General features: G+C 42.6%; 4 non-coding genes across 4 annotated transcripts; all 4 read left to right on the top strand.

The window, feature by feature from the left end:
- The first annotated feature begins 1,422 nt into the window (after nt 1-1,422).
- On the top strand, nt 1,423-1,494 carry trnag-ucc (transfer RNA glycine (anticodon UCC)). Its single transcript has one exon. It is a non-coding gene; the product is annotated as a tRNA-Gly (tRNA).
- Nucleotides 1,495-4,292: 2,798 nt separating this feature from the next.
- Nucleotides 4,293-4,364, top strand: trnag-ucc (transfer RNA glycine (anticodon UCC)). The gene has a single exon. It is a non-coding gene; the product is annotated as a tRNA-Gly (tRNA).
- A 2,023-nt stretch (nt 4,365-6,387) lies between these two features.
- trnag-ucc (transfer RNA glycine (anticodon UCC)) lies at nt 6,388-6,459 on the top strand. The gene has a single exon. It is a non-coding gene; the product is annotated as a tRNA-Gly (tRNA).
- Nucleotides 6,460-8,482: 2,023 nt separating this feature from the next.
- On the top strand, nt 8,483-8,554 carry trnag-ucc (transfer RNA glycine (anticodon UCC)). The gene has a single exon. It is a non-coding gene; the product is annotated as a tRNA-Gly (tRNA).
- Nucleotides 8,555-9,478: the final 924 nt, after the last annotated feature.

Here is a 9,478-nt window from a genome sequence, read left to right as displayed (position 1 = left end):
ATAAAATGTCATGCTCTGATCCGGTGGAAACGTTATAAAATAGGCCTACCTGATTACTTCTTGTCCTTGCGTAAATAGCCTGATATTGAGCCTACAGCTGTGTCTGCCCGGAGGTCACTGGCAGGGGAAACTGAGGGTCCAAAATATTTTATACAATGTTGCAAGTTTGTTAGCTCAAGCAACTGGCTGGACCAAGTTGATTAGTTGCTACATTGTTTCATGTTCGTTGCAGAAAGGCCATGTGTAGCCAAAGCGATTTTTTTTTATCAGGATATTTTTTTTCACCTTCAGACTGTAATGATTTTATTTGTTGGCTTTATGTAGGCCGTTTTTACATTGTTGGCAATGGCAATAGAAGTGACTTTTAGATTTGTGTAGTTTTCATTTTGGTTTAGATATCATTTTTATTCATCACTTGAAAATGATTTTCAGATACGAAGACTTTACATATGAAATAAATCAAACTGTTCTACGAAAATATGCATATGAAAACCATAACTGGCTCGCAGATTGGTAGTAATGGTAAGATAGGTTGTCGGGTCTCCTGAGTGGCGCAGTGTTCTAAGGCACTGCAATGCAGAGCAGGATTCTGGTTCAAGTCTGTGTCCTCTGTTGCAGCTGGCCGCGACCGGGAGACCCATGGGGCGGTGCACAATTGGCCCGGTGTCGTCACGTTTAGGGGACGGTTTGGCCGGCAGGGATGTTCTTGTCCCATCGCGCACTAGCGATTCCTGTGGAAGGCCGGGCGCAATGCACACTGACACGGTCGCCAGGTGTACGGTGTTTCCTCTGACACATTGGTGCGGCTGGTTTCCAGATTAATGGCAAAGGCCATCAGCAGGGGGAGGAGGAGATTCGGGAAAAGGTTTTGTTCTTCTGGTTAGGTTAGGTTAGGTTAGGGCACCCTCTTGAGTAATGCTTAAAGCATCAGACAAGCTCAGTAGCCTACATATAGTTGATTTTATTCAGTTTATATATGGAAAAACACACTTTTAAACATTTGAACCAGTCGACTGGTCGAAAGAACTGCTTTTGGTCGACTCGAAAAAATGTTGTCGGGGACTTCAGCTATGGATCAGTCAAATAATTTCTAGGTAACAATCAAGTACCTTACTGTGATTGTTTTCAATGAAAATGATCCAAAATAAGCAAAAATGACTTGTTAGTAAAAAGCAATTTGTCAAGCAAGAATTTTGCTAGGAATGTCTGGCATTGTCTGAGTGGAAAGGGGGAAACCTGAAAACTAGCTGTTATTGGCAGAGCCGTTTGGAACTCTTTGTTATTGGTCTATTAACTCATTTACCGCCTGGTGATGTCAGTGATGTGTTTTTAGAGAATCCCATTATTATTCTGCAAATGTCAAATGTAGGTTCTTTTACTTTCATTTTCAAACAGAGACTGCTCCTGAAAGGTATTCGGTAAGCGTTGGTGGTATAGTGGTGAGCATAGCTGCCTTCCAAGCAGTTGACCCGGGTTCGATTCCCGGCCAACGCAATTGGGTATTTTGTTTGAATCACCATTTGAAATGAATCCGCTAAAAGTCTAGTGCAGTTGTTTTTATCTCAGTATCAAATAGGGCTGACACCTTTTAGTCAACTGGTCCATAGGCTGTTGGTCGACTGAGAATTTTGTAGTCGAGCAGTTGCCCCCCAAAATGATTTATGGCACGTCTTGATTGACGCATATCTCAGTGGACCAATCCATTGCTGAAGCCGCGGGGATGGAAACAAGTTCTATTTTATTTCATTCCATTTACGCGTTGTCAATTTATTCATTGTGTTTTGTTTGGAGTGCTCCTGTCAATAATGTTTAAGGACGTGCACCTGATTACCCATAGAAGTAGGCCTAGGCTACCTGGCCTGCGAGCAAATGTAGGCTTATAAATGTGCCCATTTGGGGATCTGACAGTATTTCTGATTCTCTTTAATCACCACCACTTATGAGCTGTGGAGCTTCTCAAAGTACATTTTTCTTCACCTCAAACAGCAAGGAAACAAAGTCTGTTTTTACATCAAATCAAATCAAATCAAATTTATTTATATAGCCCTTCGTACATCAGCTGATATCTCAAAGTGCTGTACAGAAACCCAGCCTAAAACCCCAAACAGCAAGCAATGCAGGTGTAGAAGCACGGTGGCTAGGAAAAACTACCTAGAGAGGCCAATACCTAGGAAGAAACCTAGAGAGGAACCAGGCTATGTGGGGTGGCCAGTCCTCTTCTGGCTGTGCCGGGTGGAGATTATAACAGAACATGGTCAAGATGTTCAATGTTCATAAATGACCAGCATGGTCGAATAATAATAAGGCAGAACAGTTGAAACTAGAGCAGCAGCACAGTCAGGTGGAAGTTGAAACTGGAGCAGCAGCATGGCCAGGTAGACTGGGGACAGCAAGGAGTCATCATGTCAGGTAGTCCTGGGGCATGGTCCTAGGGCTCAGGTCAGTTGAAACTGGAACAGCAGCATGGCCAGGTGGACTGGGGACAGCAAGGAGTCATCATGTCAGGTAGTCCTGGGGCATGGTCCTAGGGCTCAGGTCCTCCGAGAGAGAGAAAGAAAGAGAGAAGGAGAGAATTAGAGAACGCACACTTAGATTCACACAGGACACCGAATAGGACAGGAGAAGTACTCCAGATATAACAAACTGACCCCAGCCCCCCGACACATAAACTACTGCAGCATAAATACTGGAGGCTGAGACAGGAGGGGTCAGGAGACACTGTGGCCCCATCCGAGGACACCCCCGGACAGGGCCAAACAGGAAGGATATAACCCGGCCTACATCCATTGAGAATGACAATAGTTCCTCAATGTAGCCTAACTGAAAAATATTTCCAGCTCTCTCCCTTTGGATAAGCACTCAGCAAAAAATAATAAAATGTCATGCTCTGATCCGGTGGAAACGTTATAAAATAGGCCTACCTGATTACTTCTTGTCCTTGCGTAAATAGCCTGATATTGAGCCTACAGCCGTGTCTGCCCGGAGGTCACTGGCAGGGGAAACTTAGGGTCCAAAATATTTTATACAATGTTGCAAGTTTGTTAGCTCAAGCATCTGGCTGGACCAAGTTGATTAGTTGCTACATTGTTTCATGTTCGTTGCAGAAAGGCCATGTGTAGCCAAAGCGATTTTTTTTTATCAGGATATTTTTTTTCACCTTCAGACTGTAATGATTTTATTTGTTGGCTTTATGTAGGCCGTTTTTACATTGTTGGCAATGGCAATAGAAGTGACTTTTAGATTTGTGTAGTTTTCATTTTGGTTTAGATATCATTTTTATTCATCACTTGAAAATGATTTTCAGATACGAAGACTTTACATATGAAATAAATCAAACTGTTCTACGAAAATATGCATATGAAAACCATAACTGATCGGTAGTAATGGTAAGATAGGTTGTCGGGTCTCCTGAGTGGCGCAGTGTTCTAAGGCACTGCAATGCAGAGCAGGATCCTGGTTCAAGTCTGTGTCCTCTGTTGCAGCCGGCCGCGACCGGGAGACCCATGGGGCGGTGCACAATTGGCCCGGTGTCGTCACGTTTAGGGGACGGTTTGGCCGGCAGGGATGTTCTTGTCCCATCGCGCACTAGCGATTCCTGTGGAAGGCCGGGCGCAATGCACACTGACACGGTCGCCAGGTGTACGGTGTTTCCTCTGACACATTGGTGCGGCTGGTTTCCAGGTTAATGGCAAAGGCCATCAGCAGCGGGAGGAGGAGATTCGGGAAAAGGTTTTGTTCTTCTGGTTAGGTTAGGTTAGGTTAGGTTAGGGCACCCTCTTGAGTAATGCTTAAAGCATCAGACAAGCTCAGTAGCCTACATATAGTTGATTTTATTCAGTTTATATATGGAAAAACACACTTTTAAAAATTTGAACCAGTCGACTGGTCGAAAGAACTGCTTTTGGTCGACTCGAAAAAATGTTGTCGGGGACTTCAGCAATGGATCAGTCAAATAATTTCTAGGTAACAATCAAGTACCTTACTGTGATTGTTTTCAATGAAAATGATCCAAAATAAGCAAAATTGACTTGTTAGTAAAAAGCAATTTGTCAAGCAAGAATTTTGCTAGGAATGTCTGGCATTGTCTGAGTGGAAAGGGGGAAACCTGAAAACTAGCTGTTATTGGCAGAGCCGTTTGGAACTCTTTGTTATTGGTCTATTAACTCATTTACCGCCTGGTGATATCAGTGATGTGTTTTTAGGGAATCCCATTATTATTCTGCAAATGTCAAATGTAGGTTTCTGTTACTTTCATTTTCAAACAGAGACTGCTCCTGAAAGGTATTCGGTAAGCTTTGGTGGTATAGTGGTGAGCATAGCTGCCTTCCAAGCAGTTGACCCGGGTTCGATTCCCGGCCAACGCAACTGGGTATTTTGTTTGAATCACCATTTGAAATGAATCCGCTAAAAGTCTAGTGCAGTTGTTTTTATCTCAGTATCAAATAGGGCTGACACCTTTTAGTCAACTGGTCCATAGGCTGTTGGTCGACTGAGAATTTTGTAGTCGAGCAGTTGCCCCCCAAAAAGATTTATGGCACGTCTTGATTGACGCATATCTCAGTGGACCAATCCATTGCTGAAGCCGCGGGGATGGAAACAAGTTCTATTTTATTTCATTCCATTTACGCGTTGTCAATTTATTCATTGTGTTTTGTTTGGAGTGCTCCTGTCAATAATATTTAAGGACGTGCACCTGATTACCCATAGAAGTAGGCCTAGGCTACCTGGCCTGCGAGCAAATGTAGGCTTATAAATGTGCCCATTTGGGGATCTGACAGTATTTCTGATTCTCTTTAATCAACACCACTTATGAGCTGTGGAGCTTCTCAAAGTACATTTTTCTTCACCTCAAACAGCAAGGAAACAAAGTCTGTTTTTACATCCATTGAGAATGACAATAGTTCCTCAATGTAGCCTAACTGAAAAATATTTCCAGCTCTCTCCCTTTGGATAAGCACTCAGCAAAAAATAATAAAATGTCATGCTCTGATCCGGTGGAAACGTAATAAAATAGGCCTACCTGATTACTTCTTGTCCTTGCGTAAATAGCCTGATATTGAGCCTACAGCCGTGTCTGCCCGGAGGTCACTGGCAGGGGAAACTTAGGGTCCAAAATATTTTATACAATGTTGCAAGTTTGTTAGCTCAAGCATCTGGCTGGACCAAGTTGATTAGTTGCTACATTGTTTCATGTTCGTTGCAGAAAGGCCATGTGTAGCCAAAGCGATTTTTTTTTATCAGGATATTTTTTTTCACCTTCAGACTGTAATGATTTTATTTGTTGGCTTTATGTAGGCCGTTTTTACATTGTTGGCAATGGCAATAGAAGTGACTTTTAGATTTGTGTAGTTTTCATTTTGGTTTAGATATCATTTTTATTCATCACTTGAAAATGATTTTCAGATACGAAGACTTTACATATGAAATAAATCAAACTGTTCTACGAAAATATGCATATGAAAACCATAACTGATCGGTAGTAATGGTAAGATAGGTTGTCGGGTCTCCTGAGTGGCGCAGTGTTCTAAGGCACTGCAATGCAGAGCAGGATCCTGGTTCAAGTCTGTGTCCTCTGTTGCAGCCGGCCGCGACCGGGAGACCCATGGGGCGGTGCACAATTGGCCCGGTGTCGTCACGTTCAGGGGACGGTTTGGCCGGCAGGGATGTTCTTGTCCCATCGCGCACTAGCGATTCCTGTGGAAGGCCGGGCGCAATGCACACTGACACGGTCGCCAGGTGTACGGTGTTTCCTCTGACACATTGGTGCGGCTGGTTTCCAGGTTAATGGCAAAGGCCATCAGCAGCGGGAGGAGGAGATTCGGGAAAAGGTTTTGTTCTTCTGGTTAGGTTAGGTTAGGTTAGGGCACCCTCTTGAGTAATGCTTAAAGCATCAGACAAGCTCAGTAGCCTACATATAGTTGATTTTATTCAGTTTATATATGGAAAAACACACTTTAAAAAATTTGAACCAGTCGACTGGTCGAAAGAACTGCTTTTGGTCGACTCGAAAAAATGTTGTCGGGGACTTCAGCAATGGATCAGTCAAATAATTTCTAGGTAACAATCAAGTACCTTACTGTGATTGTTTTCAATGAAAATGATCCAAAATAAGCAAAAATGACTTGTTAGTAAAAAGCAATTTGTCAAGCAAGAATTTTGCTAGGAATGTCTGGCATTGTCTGAGTGGAAAGGGGGAAACCTGAAAACTAGCTGTTATTGGCAGAGCCGTTTGGAACTCTTTGTTATTGGTCTATTAACTCATTTACCGCCTGGTGATATCAGTGATGTGTTTTTAGGGAATCCCATTATTATTCTGCAAATGTCAAATGTAGGTTTTCTGTTACTTTCATTTTCAAACAGAGACTGCTCCTGAAAGGTATTCGGTAAGCGTTGGTGGTATAGTGGTGAGCATAGCTGCCTTCCAAGCAGTTGACCCGGGTTCGATTCCCGGCCAACGCAACTGGGTATTTTGTTTGAATCACCATTTGAAATGAATCCGCTAAAAGTCTAGTGCAGTTGTTTTTATCTCAGTATCAAATAGGGCTGACACCTTTTAGTCAACTGGTCCATAGGCTGTTGGTCGACTGAGAATTTTGTAGTCGAGCAGTTGCCCCCCAAAAAGATTTATGGCACGTCTTGATTGACGCATATCTCAGTGGACCAATCCATTGCTGAAGCCGCGGGGATGGAAACAAGTTCTATTTTATTTCATTCCATTTACGCGTTGTCAATTTATTCATTGTGTTTTGTTTGGAGTGCTCCTGTCAATAATATTTAAGGACGTGCACCTGATTACCCATAGAAGTAGGCCTAGGCTACCTGGCCTGCGAGCAAATGTAGGCTTATAAATGTGCCCATTTGGGGATCTGACAGTATTTCTGATTCTCTTTAATCAACACCACTTATGAGCTGTGGAGCTTCTCAAAGTACATTTTTCTTCACCTCAAACAGCAAGGAAACAAAGTCTGTTTTTACATCCATTGAGAATGACAATAGTTCCTCAATGTAGCCTAACTGAAAAATATTTCCAGCTCTCTCCCTTTGGATAAGCACTCAGCAAAAAATAATAAAATGTCATGCTCTGATCCGGTGGAAACGTTATAAAATAGGCCTACCTGATTACTTCTTGTCCTTGCGTAAATAGCCTGATATTGAGCCTACAGCCGTGTCTGCCCGGAGGTCACTGGCAGGGGAAACTTAGGGTCCAAAATATTTTATACAATGTTGCAAGTTTGTTAGCTCAAGCATCTGGCTGGACCAAGTTGATTAGTTGCTACATTGTTTCATGTTCGTTGCAGAAAGGCCATGTGTAGCCAAAGCGATTTTTTTTTATCAGGATATTTTTTTTCACCTTCAGACTGTAATGATTTTATTTGTTGGCTTTATGTAGGCCGTTTTTACATTGTTGGCAATGGCAATAGAAGTGACTTTTAGATTTGTGTAGTTTTCATTTTGGTTTAGATATCATTTTTATTCATCACTTGAAAATGATTTTCAGATACGAAGACTTTACATATGAAATAAATCAAACTGTTCTACGAAAATATGCATATGAAAACCATAACTGATCGGTAGTAATGGTAAGATAGGTTGTCGGGTCTCCTGAGTGGCGCAGTGTTCTAAGGCACTGCAATGCAGAGCAGGATCCTGGTTCAAGTCTGTGTCCTCTGTTGCAGCCGGCCGCGACCGGGAGACCCATGGGGCGGTGCACAATTGGCCCGGTGTCGTCACGTTTAGGGGACGGTTTGGCCGGCAGGGATGTTCTTGTCCCATCGCGCACTAGCGATTCCTGTGGAAGGCCGGGCGCAATGCACACTGACACGGTCGCCAGGTGTACGGTGTTTCCTCTGACACATTGGTGCGGCTGGTTTCCAGGTTAATGGCAAAGGCCATCAGCAGCGGGAGGAGGAGATTCGGGAAAAGGTTTTGTTCTTCTGGTTAGGTTAGGTTAGGTTAGGGCACCCTCTTGAGTAATGCTTAAAGCATCAGACAAGCTCAGTAGCCTACATATAGTTGATTTTATTCAGTTTATATATGGAAAAACACACTTTAAAAAATTTGAACCAGTCGACTGGTCGAAAGAACTGCTTTTGGTCGACTCGAAAAAATGTTGTCGGGGACTTCAGCAATGGATCAGTCAAATAATTTCTAGGTAACAATCAAGTACCTTACTGTGATTGTTTTCAATGAAAATGATCCAAAATAAGCAAAAATGACTTGTTAGTAAAAAGCAATTTGTCAAGCAAGAATTTTGCTAGGAATGTCTGGCATTGTCTGAGTGGAAAGGGGGAAACCTGAAAACTAGCTGTTATTGGCAGAGCCGTTTGGAACTCTTTGTTATTGGTCTATTAACTCATTTACCGCCTGGTGATATCAGTGATGTGTTTTTAGGGAATCCCATTATTATTCTGCAAATGTCAAATGTAGGTTTTCTGTTACTTTCATTTTCAAACAGAGACTGCTCCTGAAAGGTATTCGGTAAGCGTTGGTGGTATAGTGGTGAGCATAGCTGCCTTCCAAGCAGTTGACCCGGGTTCGATTCCCGGCCAACGCAACTGGGTATTTTGTTTGAATCACCATTTGAAATGAATCCGCTAAAAGTCTAGTGCAGTTGTTTTTATCTCAGTATCAAATAGGGCTGACACCTTTTAGTCAACTGGTCCATAGGCTGTTGGTCGACTGAGAATTTTGTAGTCGAGCAGTTGCCCCCCAAAAAGATTTATGGCACGTCTTGATTGACGCATATCTCAGTGGACCAATCCATTGCTGAAGCCGCGGGGATGGAAACAAGTTCTATTTTATTTCATTCCATTTACGCGTTGTCAATTTATTCATTGTGTTTTGTTTGGAGTGCTCCTGTCAATAATATTTAAGGACGTGCACCTGATTACCCATAGAAGTAGGCCTAGGCTACCTGGCCTGCGAGCAAATGTAGGCTTATAAATGTGCCCATTTGGGGATCTGACAGTATTTCTGATTCTCTTTAATCACCACCACTTATGAGCTGTGGAGCTTCTCAAAGTACATTTTTCTTCACCTCAAACAGCAAGGAAACAAAGTCTGTTTTTACATCCATTGAGAATGACAATAGTTCCTCAATGTAGCCTAACTGAAAAATATTTCCAGCTCTCTCCCTTTGGATAAGCACTCAGCAAAAAATAATAAAATGTCATGCTCTGATCCGGTGGAAACGTAATAAAATAGGCCTACCTGATTACTTCTTGTCCTTGCGTAAATAGCCTGATATTGAGCCTACAGCCGTGTCTGCCCGGAGGTCACTGGCAGGGGAAACTGAGGGTCCAAAATATTTTATACAATGTTGCAAGTTTGTTAGCTCAAGCATCTGGCTGGACCAAGTTGATTAGTTGCTACATTGTTTCATGTTCGTTGCAGAAAGGCCATGTGTAGCCAAAGCGATTTTTTTTAATCAGGATATTTTTTTTCACCTTCAGACTGTAATGATTTTATTTGTTGGCTT

The sequence above is a fragment of the Oncorhynchus kisutch genome, linkage group LG27 (genome assembly GCF_002021735.2).
Source record: "Oncorhynchus kisutch isolate 150728-3 linkage group LG27, Okis_V2, whole genome shotgun sequence".
Taxonomy (NCBI): Eukaryota; Metazoa; Chordata; class Actinopteri; order Salmoniformes; family Salmonidae; genus Oncorhynchus; species Oncorhynchus kisutch.
The sequence above is the reverse complement of the archived record's forward strand: the minus strand, read 5'-3'. Positions and strand labels throughout refer to the sequence as shown.